Raw genomic sequence first — 15,066 nt, forward strand, 5'->3', positions numbered from 1 at the left:
TGCATAAAGAGGAACCCTATTTTACATGTGTTTAAATTTCCATAACTTAGTATAATGTATAGTCCTTTGTATATATCAAATTAGTGTTTGTAGGATTAATACACAGGCATCTTTTATCACTTTTCTCATGCTCAGTAGCTTTGACATCAGTAAACAATAAAAACCAGCAATAAGCTAGGGGCATAAACATCAACACAGGTAAATGTAGTTTTATTTTCTATTTCTGTCGGTTACACACACATACAAACATTGTTTGTAACTTCGGCCCACTCACATTTGTCAATCCTAAAATCCTTTCTCATTTTATTATATTTCTTCCTTTCTGTGTGTTGCTGGGTCCTGTGGCAGAGGTTCTCTGATTCAATGTTGCAGGAACCATAAGTTTGGTGGTTAATCAGAAAGTTTAAAGTAAGAAACTTTTTAAAAAGTGCTATTACATTCCTTAAACATTGAATTATATCTTCAACACAAAGTACACTCACTCATTTGGCAATTTTTTCTTAGATAAACTATACCTACACTGTGTCATTTATGGTTTGCAGTTTTGGAGAACTTGGATACTTGTGAGTATTCTGGGTATACTGACTACAATACCATTTATATTTTGATGATTTCCCTTCAAATCTTTTACTTGTTCTTCCCATGCCTAATTCAATAGTAAAGGTTTTTTTTTTTTCTTTTTTCTTTTTTTTTTTTTTGAGCACTTTACCTTTATGTAGTTTTCCTAAAGTTGCAATTTTCGTTTTGTAAAACAACTTTCTTTTAGCACTTACACACAAGTAGATTATGTTTAAAATTCAACTAAATGACATAATTTTAAAAACAAGTCCAAGCCACACATATAGGCTTGATAAGCACAAATGTCAAATGCAGGGAGCAGAAGTGTGTGGATGGAGTAGAGAACGGCCTCAACCTGGAGAACCTGATGCCACTTGGGGGCCAGCGACTGCACAGAGGCATATAAAGCACAAGTCTGGTGCTTTGGTAAAGGCCTAGGAAGCACACTTTACCCAAAGTGCCCTTTCTGTAAAAATGTTCACTCCTGAAAGAAACCATGAGGCACCTTTAGTTTTTTTGAATAAATTGGCCAAACAAACCTCTGAACCTATAATTTCAAACATAATTACATATTGATTTTTGATATAGCAGAATTGAGAGATAGTTCACATATTATAGAATTCATCAATTTAAGGTATTTAATTAAATGGTTTTTAGTACTTTCACAGTTGTACAACTACTGACACATTCACATACTGACCTTTTTTGTTTTTGGTACTAGGAATTGAATCCAGGGACATTTTGCCACTACGCTACAACCCCAGGATTTGCTTATTTATTTACTTATTCATTTAGAGACAGGGTCTTGATAAATTGCTGAGACTGGCCTTGAACTTGTGGTCCTCCTGCCCAGCCACACTTGGCCACACAATGACTTTTAAAGAATATGCTATCTGAACACCAAGGATGAAGCTATTAATAAGCTATGGGAAAATTTTATTTTTACAGAGAGGGAGAATATAAAGCATTGGACAAAGAAGCAAATCATCTGTATGCATAACCTTAATTTCTCATGTCTGGTTTTCTAGTTATGCATCCTCAAAAGCATCTCTTGAACTTCTATTAAGAAGTTAATAGATTTCACTACCTTTAGACCTAAAATGATCCCTGGAGTCACAATTCTGGGATATACCGTAGTAGGTATTTGCAAGGACATAAGATTTTGTTGCATACATTTGAGTTTTAAGAAATGTAAACATTCACCTTCCTCCCACTTACTCCCACTAACTTTTTTTTTAAATTGAGAAATTCGTGGGTCTCTGACTAGTTTACTCCTGAGACAGAAACAACTATGGATTCGTCACATTATTTCTGCTTGAGTAAAGACTTCATTTCATGATAAAATTTGAGACAATAACTAAAGATTGTCAACATGAGTGGAAAAAGAAATATTGAGGTTACCACAAAGATACCTCCTGGGAAAACATTAGATCCCTTTTGAAGTTTCTCTCTAATGGAAATGACAAATAGATCTGGAAACACACAAACCACACTACAGGTAAAAAAAATGAAAGCATTTTAGAGTGTTGCCTTCTTTAATTCTGCCTGTGCATCTCCTACCAGAAAATAAATGTACAAGGGACAAGAAGGGAACCACCTCATACTTTCATAGATAAAAAGCAGTCTTTCTGCATTTATAAAATCTTTCAGATTTGTTCCTTTTAATATCTAACAACAACAAACTGCAGGATGATTTTTCACCCTAACTTCAGACTCTTGTGTTGATAAACAACTAATAAAAACAAACAAATGTCATCTCTAAAAGAGAGAGGAAAACTGTCTCTTTTCTAGGGTTCATTCATCTTTTAATACCATGTGGTCAAAACACATGCCAGCCAACCAGCCACCCAAACAAACTCAAACAACAATAATAATCTTAAGTGGGAACATTTGACTGCTCTTTGGTTAGGTGGTAGCCTTTTTCTGATAAGAAAATGCCCAAGGAAAAATAGCATTTACATGTTCCAGAACACACTCCCACACTCCCAGTAGAGAAAGCTGGGGTAATGCACAATTCCCTGACAGTAGACTAACTGCAGTGTCACTCTCTCCCACTCAAGAAAGCATTTCTGTATGCAAGTGGGTGACAGTGACATTATTTTAGAGCTATATGCAAATCTACTTAAAAACAAATAAAGCACTTACAAACTCAAGTACTCATAATTAGCAACAAATTGCCCTTGGCACTTCACACTCAGGATCAGTAAGAGCAGTTGAGAACCTTGGCTCCTGTACTCAGATGACCAGTGAACTGTGGTATGTGTGCAAATATCAGTCAAGGGAACAACTAATGAGACTGTAAAGTTCTCAGAAGGAGGGAGAGGGAGGCACACATCAATCAAGATAATGGGGATCTATAAGGAGGTGAGGGGAATTTTTTAAAAATAATAAAGTATGAAGAGAAAAGTTAACAAGAAACTGAAAAAAAAATCAGTGTTTCTGTTTCCCTCACCTTTTAAAATTTCTTTTAATAATTTTTGGGAAGAAAGAGAAAGGAAAGATTGTATGGTGAAGGAAATGAGAATAAAGCAACATGAAAATGTTTCATCCGGATAATTCTCTTCTTGACATAGCTGCAGAATTAATATTACAAATTACAAAGAGACAGTGTTGGCTTTATCAATTTCTTTTTTGTTTTTCGTGGTACCAGGGATTGACCACTGAGTTACTTCTCCAGTTCCCCCCCACCCTTTTTGTACTTTGAGGCAGGGTCTCAGGTCTCATTAAGTTCTCCAGGCTGACTACAAATTAAATCCTCCTACCTCAGTCTCTGAGTTGCTAGGATTACGAGTTTGCCACAGTGCCTGGCCAGTTTTATAAATTTCAAGTTGTTCTTCCTATCATTCAGGAAAATCAAGCCTGTGAAAAAATGGCTTCATATATTTCTGAACAAATAAAATATTATGAAGGAAAATATACTGTGAGCTTTATGCTAGTAGCCTAATTTAAGCAATAAAGTACTTAAATTAGCACATTTTAGTCTCAATAGTCACAGTGGATTGTCCTTTTGTGAAAGGATACTCTGTAAGAAGTAACTTCAGTTCAGTGCTGGTATGTTAGGAAAAAAGTATCTGAAAACAAAGAATCCACTTTGATGAACACTCTTTAAAAGATTTCCAATAAAAGCAAAGCCATTCTTCACCCTTTAGCATTTCCATGAATCATCACTGGCACACTTGGGTTATACCATGAAGATGAAACAGATACCCTGAGACAAGTTAAGCTTGGCCTCCAATCCATTTTTCATGGAAGAGAACTAAATGTTTATGGTCTGTGTCAAGAGATTTGAAGGATAGCAATAACCACAACTACTTGCGTAATGCATTTCCTGAATGCTTAGGAGATGTTGGCTCAAAAATGTTGGTCATCTTGAAGTCTAGAAACAACTGGACAGAGTCCCAACTACTACACAAAATGAACTCAGAGACAGAAGGGAAAGGTTGTTAGTGGGGGATGAACATTCAAAGAGCACCTGATAAATACCAAGCTCCTTGGGAATGTTAAAAAAAAGAAATTTAGCACATGTTCAACAAATATTTTCAGTATAAGGAAACTGTCTTTAAGAAAATAGAGAACCTAGAAATCAAAAGATAAGAAGTAGAGGCCAGGCCCTAAAACTTATTAGTTGACAATCTTAAGCAATGTCTTTAATTACTCAGAATTTGTGAGAGAAGGATAATACTTTAAAATGAGCTAGTACAAGTCACTGCTTTCTATAAAACACTGAGCATTTATCCAAAAGAAAAAAAAATTATCACCACTACTACTTTTTCCTCTGGAAATGGTATTTGAGGATCAGTTAAGGAGTAATGGCAGAAGATGATTCATGTGGAACAAAGTGTGATGACCCTTGATTCATAAGCACTGTGAATCTTTATGATTGACTTTATAAGATCCAAGAGATACTTACTAGTCACTGAACACAAAATAAAAGTGGATGGGGGTTGGGGGAGTAGCTCAGTGGTATAGGTCTTGCATAGCATGTGCAAGGACTTGGGTCAATCCCAGCACTGCTAAAATAACATAAAATAAGTAAAAATTGATGCTAACACTCCCACAAGCCTAATTAGAATAAGAGCTTGTCAGAATGTTATCCCATTTAACATTTCCATGAAACATAGGTGAAAAAGTTAGGAGACCACTGAGCAAATCAATGGTAGAGCCAGGTCTAAAATCCAAATTTCTTCACTGATCCTATGTGTGTTTTTGTTTTTGTTGGCCGTACCCTGAAAAGAAGAAGCTATACCCTGCAAAAAAGAAGCTGCATACTGATGTAGGCTATGAGACATTGCTGTGAACCAAAAATGGAAAGGAGGGCATATGCAAGGATCCTCACTGAGGTGCAGTTTACAAGGAAAAAGAATCCTTCTCTTCATACATGGACACTGACTTTTGTGCAGGGTGGGAAATAAGGATCTGGTCTCATTCTTCTACATATGAAAAAACCAGTGATATGTCCACAGTAGGGGATGCTGTACAGAATGAAAACACACACACACACACACACACGCACACACATACTCACACACACACAATCTATATACATTTATGCTGATACGAAAAGAACTCCAAGGCAAAGTGAGAAGTTTCAAAATAATTCATACCATATTTATATGTAAACACTTAAACACAAAATATATAAACTTATTTTTAAAACAGAGAGGGGAATGTGGCAAATCAACAGACCTGTTTCTACCGAAGGAGGAAAAGGACTGGGAAAAGAGTCAAGAGTGACAGGATACAAAATCAATATACAAATATCAATAACTTTTCTACACACCAATAATGAATCTGTTAAGAAACAAATCAGGAAAATAATCCCTTTAAAATTACTTCAGAGAACAAAAACCTAGCAATAAATCTAATCAAGGAGGTGAAAGACCTCTACAATGAAAACTAAAGAACACAGAACTGAACAAAGAAATTAAGGAAGACACTATAAGATGGAAAGACCTCGAATGTTCATGGATAGGCAGGATGAAAATTGTTAAAATGTCTATATTATCTCACCAAAAATAATCTACAGATTTGATGCAACCTCTGTCAAAATACCAATGACATTTTTCACAGAACTAGAAAAAAAGCCCTAAAATTTATTTGGAAGAATAAAAGACCCAGAATAGCTAAAGCAATTTCAAGACAAAAAAGCAATGGTGGAGGCATCATAGTACCTGACTTCAAATTACACTACAGACATATGGTAACAAAAATGGCATAAAAACAGACATACATACCAATGGAAGAGAAGTTACAGAGGTAAACACAAAAAAATAAAGTCATCTGATCCTTGATAAAGGTGCCAAAAACATGCACTGGAGAAAAGACAATCTTTTAAATAAATGGTGCTGGGAAAATTGGCTATTCATATGTAGAAGAATGAGACTAGATCCTTATCTGCACAAAAGTCAACTCAAAATGAATCAAAGACCTAGGAACTAAACCAGAAATCCTGCAACTCCTAGAAGAAAATGTAGGGTCAAATTCCAACATAAAGGTGCAGGCCAAGGATTCCTCAATAAGACTCCTAAAGTTCAAGAAATCACACAAAGAATTAATAAAATGAGATGGCATCAAATAAAAGCTTCTGCACAGCAAAGGAAACAAGAATGAGACAAGAGAACCTACAGAATGGAAGAAAAGCTTTGCTACTTTTCTTATAGGATTAATATCCAGAATATATAAAGAACTCAAAAACCTTACCACCCCAAACCCAATAAATGGGCAAATCAACTAAACAGATACTTCTCCAAAAAGAAATACAAATGGTCAACAAATAAATGAAAAAGAAATGTTTGACCTCTTTAGCAATCAGGGAAATACAAGACTACACCGAATTTCATCTCACTCCAGTTAGAATGGCAATCATCAAGAATACATTAAATGCCAGAGAGGATGTTGGGGGAAAGGAACACTTATATACCATTGGTGGGACTGTAAATTAGTACAACCACTATGGAAATCAGTATAGAGGTTTTTCAAAAGACGAGGAATGAAACCACCATATGACCCAACCATACTACTCCTGATATTTATCCTAATGAATTAAAGTCATTATGCTATGCAATACATGCATATCCATAGTTACAGCACAATTCACAATAGTCAAACTATAGAACCAATCTAAATGTCTATCAATGGATGGATGGATATAGAAAAATGGCATATATGTGCAATGAAGTTTTATTCAGTCTTGAAGAAGAATGAAACTATGTCAGGGAAATGGATGAAATTTGAGAATATCATGTTTAGTGAAATAAGCCAAACTCAGAAAGCCAAAGGTCAAATGTTTTCTCTCATATGTGAAAGCTAGAGAGGAAAATGGGAAAAAAGGTATATTGGGGAATTTTATGAAAATACAAGGGAGACCAATAGACAAGAGAAAAGGGACCATGGGGAAGGAGGAGGGAAGAGAAAGAAACACTGAGGAATGACATTGTCCAAATTATATCATTATATCATGTGCATGTATGACTATGTACCAATGAATCCCACTATTATGTATAGTATGTATAATAATGTAAAAATTTATAATTTCATATATACATATATGAAAAGTTTTCTGCATATATTTCTACTTTTAATTCATATGTACATATCATAAAGACATGCAGAATTGTTTAGCATGCTTTTAGAGTCTGTAAGAACTGTGTTACTATATATAGTCCATAAACTGCCTTTGTTGCTCTGTTTATGAAATTCACTTGTGTTGATATGTGGACTCCAGTTTCACTGTTTTCATGTTGTACATAATTCCATAGAATAAATATGCCACAATTCATTCATTCTTGTATTAATGGAAAGAAGAATCAACAGTAAGCTATACTTTGTATTTTTTTAAGTCTTTGAGAGAATATGTTCACAAATTAGTTGTGTCAGGAGTTGTTTTAAAGGATAAATTAATATTCCATAGATAAACAGGAGGGAGAGAGAAAGGAAGCCCTGTGACAGCACCTAGGCTAGATGCCTTCACATGGCAACATGAGTAAAGCCAATAAGGACTTGTTATGAGGGAACAGTGAAGATTATTAGGAGTTGTTTTCAGGGAAACAAGGGACCAAAGTAGATGACAGATATAGAAAGCTGCTGAAGTTTCCAAGCAAGAACTAATATGATAAAAATACTATTTTGGGAAGACTGATCTGGTGGTAATGTGAAGGGGAAACACTGAAGAACAGAACAGGGTGGGAGCTACTACAGTGACCTACCTATAGAAAAGTGACCAAAAAAAGTGGAAAAGACTGTAATCTTTCTTTAATGATCCAGAATCTGCCTTTAAGAATCATATAAAGATGTGAATCAAAATGACAAGCATCTATTGCCTTAAATATATATGGTAATATAAGGAAAAATTTTGATATTTTGGATAAACAAAGGTTTCTATATCCTATGAATATAGGAATTTCCATATTCACTGTTGTTTAATGTTTATGTATAAAATGATATATCTTAAAGACAATAAGAAATGTTTAAAACTATGTCTAATAAGCTTTAAATATTAATCAAAAATGGTAGCAGTACCTACTAAAGTGAAGTTAGTGATAAATTTGGATTACAATACAAAGAGGTTGTCTAAAAGATTAGTTTGGAGGTTGAGGGCACAGTTTTTTATCTTTGGGGCTTACATGAAGCCTGATTCAACAAATACCTTCACTATTTTCATTAAGAAACACAAACCTTGCTCACTTTCAAAATTTTATGGATCTTATCCACAGAAAACCAATTGCAAACCAATAGAAAATTCAATTGTTTTGAATTGCCAAAACAAATTACACAAATTACATAAGTAAGAATCTGTACATTAATTACAACCTCAGTGAAGGTTTATTTGTATTTTTAAAAAGTTCTGATTATGTATTTATTTAATGTCTAAGAGTTAGTCTAAATTTACTCATTAACAGGATATATTCTTTAATCTGCTAGACCAGAGATCAAAAGTATAAAGACAATAATTCCTAAATTCACCAATTATCTCCTCACCCAACATTTGGTATTTTCAATTTTTAGTATGTCTAATTTTGTAAGAACTATCATTTGATCTCCAAACTATAAGAAACATTATTAATCTTTCTTAAGTTCATTTCCCACATATTTTGGATTATTTTGCCTTTACAAAATTACTCAATATATGAGGTTGAGTGTGAGAGGTTAAAAGTCACACCTGTTATCAAAAAACACTTTGGGGAGGGAGTTTAAAAAATAATAAAACTCTACTGTATCGAAATGAATTCCAACAGTGTAAGCAATCTCTTGCAGCTGTTGTGATATCTTCATTTTAGTAGCCAGGAGGATAGACTAATGTCCTCAAACATCTATAGAAATCTTTCAGTTATGCTTTTCAGAACAATAATCTATAGTGAAACAGACTTTTCTTCCTTAACAAGACTTTCTTGTGCATCTCCTTTAACTGAAAAATTACATTTTTGTAACTTGAAATAACTGCCCCCCCCAAAAAAAAACTAGAAGAAAGTCACACTAGCAAAGAACTAAGAGATTAATGAGAATAATATCTAACAATCACTTTATATTATTTTAAGTAAAATATAAAGAGATCCTATATAGAGCCTAAGGCAAGGGGTGAGGGAAAGAACATGAAAATAGAAGGCAGACTATTAAAGTGTAAGGGGATAGGGGGAAAGGATAATGGGGGTGGATATAATCGAAGTATGTTATATGCATAAAAGAATATGTCACATTATTCTGTATAATTAAAATACAATAATAAAAGATATTTAAAGAGGGGAAATTTTGGCTAAATAAAGGTCAAAGTAAAAGTCTAACTAAGTTGGTTTCAATAAAAATAACACTGATAGAAGAATTTTCTTCTCAAAGTCTAGAATTAACACCAGAAAAAAATTAAGTTTAAAAGAATCAGACTGAGAAAAAATGAGAATTTTCTGCAGAAAATGAGGAAAACCTTGCTGTGCTGAGATCACATGTTCTCAAGCTATAGTATGTCCTTAATACACTTTGTCATCATGGTTACTAGGCTAAAACTTCATTTTATTTTTTTTCTTCTGTGGTGCTGGGAATTGAATCCAGGGCCTGATACATGCTAAGCATGTGCTCTATCACTTAGTTGCATCCCCAGCCCAGCTAAAATTTTAAATTCACTGTACTCATTTGCAACTCCAAAACCTATCATATATGCTAGTGATTCAAAAATATCACATAATGACATTTAGGAACTTACTCTAAGGATAATATATTAAAAAGACCACAGTAAGAAGTCAGAAGACCTATTTCCAACTGGGTTTTAAATCTTGGGTTTTAACCCCTCTGGCTTCAATTTCCTCATTTGTAAAAGAGAGCTGGATTAAGTTATTTCTAAGGTCCTTTCCTGCTGTGAAATTCTATTGCATTTTCCTGTGGAACTTTAGATAATTCAAATCACCACATATTTTAGCCTCCTGGGAAGAATTTCAATGCTCTGCCATGGCAAAAGCTGGTGAACCATGTTCCTCTAATCAAAATTTTGTGTTGAAATACTTCATGTGAATAGTCAATAAAAATGATTGCCCCATAAGATCTGTAAGAACTAGTGTTTTAAAATGCATTGAAACAGTACTGTCTTTACATGAAGAGCTAGAAAGGCAGACTTTTTAAGTAGCTAGATAAGTGGTTTAATTAAAAAAAAGTTCTCAAAAATGCTTGGTAGGAAGATGGGCAGAGCTCCTCATCTGTTAACTAGATGAACATGGAGAATGATCAACTGGTGATGTCAATAACACATGTGTCTGCATGTGTTGAAGGCTAAAACGCTGTAGGAAATGATGCCAGATTATCAGAGACACTTGCGATAGGGAGTGGGGAGTGATCATCTAGTTTGCCAAACTAAGGGCTTTTACAAGAATAAACATGAAAGAGTGCTCAAGTTGAAAGTGCTTGTCCTAGGTCTACCCATCTATTATCTCAGAAAGGCAGTATACAGCCTTCTTTTTTCAATCCTAAAATTTTACCTTTGATAGGCTTTTCATTCAATGTTTTGTTCATTCTAAAATATGAACTTTGATTTTTGTTGTTCTTGTTATTGGGGATTGAACCCAAGGGTGCTTTACCACTAAGCTACATCCCCAATCCTTTTATTTATTTACTTTTTATTTTCAGACAGGGTCTTGCTAAGTTGCTGAAACTGATTTTGAACTTGCAATCCTCCTGCGTCAGCCTTCTTGAGTCATTGGGATTACAGGAGTGCCCCACAGCATTCAGCATGAACTTTAATTTTTAAAGAAGGACCCATGCTTTAGTGAGAAGAAATATTTTCTATTTTAATGTTTTTTGTTTGTTTTCTTAAAATCTAAAATCAAAGAATATTATGAAGGAAAGAAACAATTATTCATATTTTTACTACACAGATAAAAATCTCTGTATCTTTTTAATTTATTTCTTTTCAGAATTTTTCCCTTTGTGCTTAAATATAGACAACAAATATGCCCACAATTGGGATCATACTGGATGTATAAGGTGTTATCACTTTGGATTGTGAGCTTTTTCCATGTAATTAAAATCTCCTGAAAACATGGTTTTTAGTAGTCACATTATGTTCCATACTTGCCATACTTTACAAACACACAATTATCATCACAGTACATTACTTTGTGTCTTTAACTTACACATATCTTTCCCATTATTTATAAAAGTCATATTAAAGTTTTGAAACATAAGGATTGTGGCAAATACTCTTTCTAGTGAGTGATACAAGTTTTTTAACATGATTTTTTGGACATGCATTTAATATTTGTCAATGGCTGTAATTTTCCTTTATAATTTCTGTGACCACTTTCATAGAGTCATCCTTGATCCCGACATTAGTTTTTCCCATTCCACTTGCCAAATAATTTAGGCCAGCCCTGTTACTTTGTGATGTTTCAATCACCATCTTATAGAAAGCCCTGTTTTAAGAGGGAAAAGTAAAATCCGAAAATCCACTTCCACAAAATACATGGAATCCAATATTGTGAGAATAACAAGCTAATTGTGGCACGCTTGTGCAGCTGGAGGTTTAAGTTTCCAGAGTCTGGCTAAATCATCCAAATCTGTCCTGGTACAGGCTATGTTTCCGTGCCATCTAGTAACAGCTGTTAGCTTGGGTTTAATTAGCAGTGGGGATGAATGTGAATTCTGAGACTTTTTTCCAGGATACAACAGTGGTAACAGAAATCTCAGGTTTTTTTTTTTTTTTTTTTTTTTTTGGGTGCTTGTTTTGTTAGTCAGATTTGGGGAATCTAGACTTGGAAAGTAATGGAAATATCTCCTTACTTCCTGAAAGGGAATTGCCCATTATTTCCCCATTTGTCAAAAGATAACAATTTTTTTAGTCTGGCACCATTTGACAACAGGAGTTTGGTGGAAGTCAGGAGCCCATTAAGTTATCAAGGGGTTTTACTTGATTACATTTTTATACACACTAGGTCTGCTTCCTCTATTCTACTACATCCATTCATCTATCAATTCTTTTCAAAGAATCACACTTTTTACTTTGGCTTCAAAATAAATAAGGCCCAAGAATGGAATACAGTTAGAAAATCCTAACTCCCTTTAAAGCATTAATGAGTTTACCATGTTATTTGCACATCAGCAACTTGAAAATATTTTCAGCTAGTAAAAGACTAGAAGAAATTATTAAATGGGTCCCCAACCAAATATAAGAACTTTTAATTCTCCATGGTATTTATATGCTAAATTATAGTCTAGAACAAAGAATCTAAAGGAATTTTCAAAAGCCTTTCAGTTCAACTTCCTAACAGGACAATGTATAACAAGAACTCCCATGTGCTTTCTTTGTGCACAGGTATTTCTTACAAAGTAAACTCATGTAATTTCAAGTCAACTAAGTTTTCCCAGACTTACGTCATAGGCTGAGGTATGTGGGAGAAAAATGACTCTAAGGGCTCTTGCTTGTCATAAATGTTCAAATCACCCCTTCAATTTCTTCTTCCTGACCTTAAATCTGGCTCCTCCATATGGGAAATCTTAAATCTTTCTATAATCTTGGCTTACTTCTATCATATCATCTTTGACAGAGAGATAGGAAAGAAATGTTACTATCCTCCCTGAGGAGGGCAGCCTAAGGACAGCCCTTTATTTTCTTAACACTATTAAATCATTCCTTTTGTCATCTCTTCTCCACCCTAAAATTCCAGTTCATTTGCTGAGCAGCAAAAAGTAAAAGATACAATTTCTGCTCTTAAGTACCAAAACAGGAATATGAGAGACTAACAGAGATGCAAGTGGGAAAGCAAGTAAGGCAAGATATGTACACGAATATGATCATGTCACAAACCACTTTTTTGATTTTTCCAAAATAAAAATGCTGCTTAATTTTGCTGTCTTCAAATCAAGGGAAAAACAAAGGTATACCACAAAAGGTGGCAACACAGATTGGAGCTGGGCTTATTTTGAAGCTACTAAAAAGAGAGGTGTGTATGCTGACTGTGAAGTGATATTATTCCCCCTCCCTTCACTTGCCTCCATCCTCTTCTTCCACTCCATACCAGAAATATAAAAAATACAGTACTGTTCTTGCCTTTCAAGTATATATGAACTTGCCAAAAAGTGAGAGAAAGTTTAGGGTGGGGTCAGATGGTGCGCTTAAATCCCTTTTTGTCCTTCTTTTAAACTTTTAAACCTTTCCACCCAACTCTTCAATTTAAGGCATAAAGTTACAGTGAATAATCTGATGATTTTTGCACATGTAAGTATCCAGGTAACCACTATTCAGATCAAGAAATAATGACATATCCCAGCACTCCAAAAGCTTCCTTGTACTTCTTCCCAGTCAATAATCAATATTCAGGCTTCTATCATCATAGATGGATTTTGCCTAAAGCATGACCTTTTTAGGACAGTCAAAGATAGAAGTTTACACAGAACCTCAGATAGTTAAAATTCAGTTAGTTTAAATTTAGGAAAATACACAAAAACAAAGTCCTAGTAATTTTCAAATGGGTGATTCCTAGATGAGACTTTTCTTTTCTCTTATAGTTTTAGAAACATCTGTTCAAATGTCTTATATGATACAGATCTTAAATTGCCTATAAAAGGTTTCTGATAAGCAACAAAACTTCACTTTAAAACTGGAGTATGTGGACTTGGGAGAAGGCTCAGTTGGTAAAGTGCTTGCCTCACAAGCACAAGGCCCTGGGTTCAATCCCCAGCACCGCAAAAAAAAAAAAAAAAAAAAACACAAAAAACAAACAAACAAACAAAAAACTGGAGTATGTACTTATCACTACTAGCATTTCCAAGAACCCACTGTGTGCTCCACATCAGGGAAGGTGTTTATGTACAATATGGACATATGTACAACAAGGTTAGAGAAAACAGGTAAGATTTTTCCTCAGGTTCTGTACAAGGTGACACTATGAGTATTCTGTTGCCATGATCTAAAAATTATTAGGGGAGTTGAAGATGGGTCATGTGTGTCCTCATGATTATTTATATTATCTGTGATCAGTAAGATCTCAGTTCTATGATCTAACGAATGAACTTGCACAGTGCCTGCTATATAGTAAGCATTCCATAATTATGTCTGGAACTACTTATGAAACTAAACAAAACAATTAATATTTGCACAGCATAGAGAGGCAATTAGAAGAAAGGCTTCCAAATCAGACAGACCTGGACTCAATTAACTATTAACTATTTAATTAATCTTTTAAACACTATATAATCTTTCAGACCTTAGTTTTTTCTTCTATAAAATGAAGATGATATCAATAGCACTAAATTCCTTGGGTTGCTTTCAAGATTAAATTAGAGTAAATGTAAAAAAAAGTACAATGCCTGGCATGCAGTGTTCACTGGAATCAGTAATATTGTTATTATTCATTTTAATTGCAACTTTATGTCTTTTTAAAGTCTATTTTCTTCACCAAGGACATAAGTACAGTGCATGACAAAGTCCCATATCATAATTTTTAAAAGAGCTTTAAACTCAAAGATGAACTATTATACATATTTGAAGAATATTATAAAATATTTTTAGTAACAATAAAATTTATTATTAAAATTCTTTAAGGGGCTGGAGTTGTGGCTCAACGATGGAGGGCTTGCCTACCACGTGTGAGGCCCTGGGTTTGATCCTCAGCACCACATAAAGATAAATAAATAAAATAAAGGTATTGTGTCCATCTGCAATCTAAAAAACTAAAAAAAAAAAAAAATCTTTAAAAGATCATTTTGTTACAAAAATTACAAATGAAACAGTCATGTATGTGACAGTAGAACAGGAAATATTTGAATGTTATGTAACCTAAATTGCAATGCTAATGCTGATGTAAAACTAAATGTTCTTATACTGCTTATATGACCAAATAATCACATAACTCATTGATATAGAAACCATTAATAGCTAAGTATTTTTCATGCAAAACTTACATATTTTTAAGAAAGAGAAGATGAGATATGTCACTTCAAAATTTTCATCTCTTCCCATTTGAAACCTTAATGGGACAGTTATAATGTTCTATTTAACTGTATTCTGTACTAGAATTTAAATTTTATATACTT

General features: G+C 34.0%; 1 protein-coding gene and 1 long non-coding RNA gene across 4 annotated transcripts in view; both read right to left on the reverse strand.

Moving 5' to 3' along the window:
• The window catches only part of DISP1 (dispatched RND transporter family member 1), a 184,343-nt gene that overhangs the window by 28,632 nt on the left and 140,645 nt on the right, over window positions 1-15,066 (reverse strand). The gene's annotated exons all lie outside the window — the stretch shown is intronic.
• Window positions 981-13,636, reverse strand: LOC306642379. The gene is made up of 2 exons (XR_013758491.1): window positions 10,886-13,636; window positions 981-10,723 (listed from the first exon to the last, which is right to left on the reverse strand). It is a non-coding gene; the product is annotated as an uncharacterized lncRNA (long non-coding RNA).

Source organism: Sciurus vulgaris (genome assembly GCF_902686455.1).
Source record: "Sciurus vulgaris genome assembly, chromosome: 12".
Classification (NCBI taxonomy): Eukaryota; Metazoa; Chordata; class Mammalia; order Rodentia; family Sciuridae; genus Sciurus; species Sciurus vulgaris.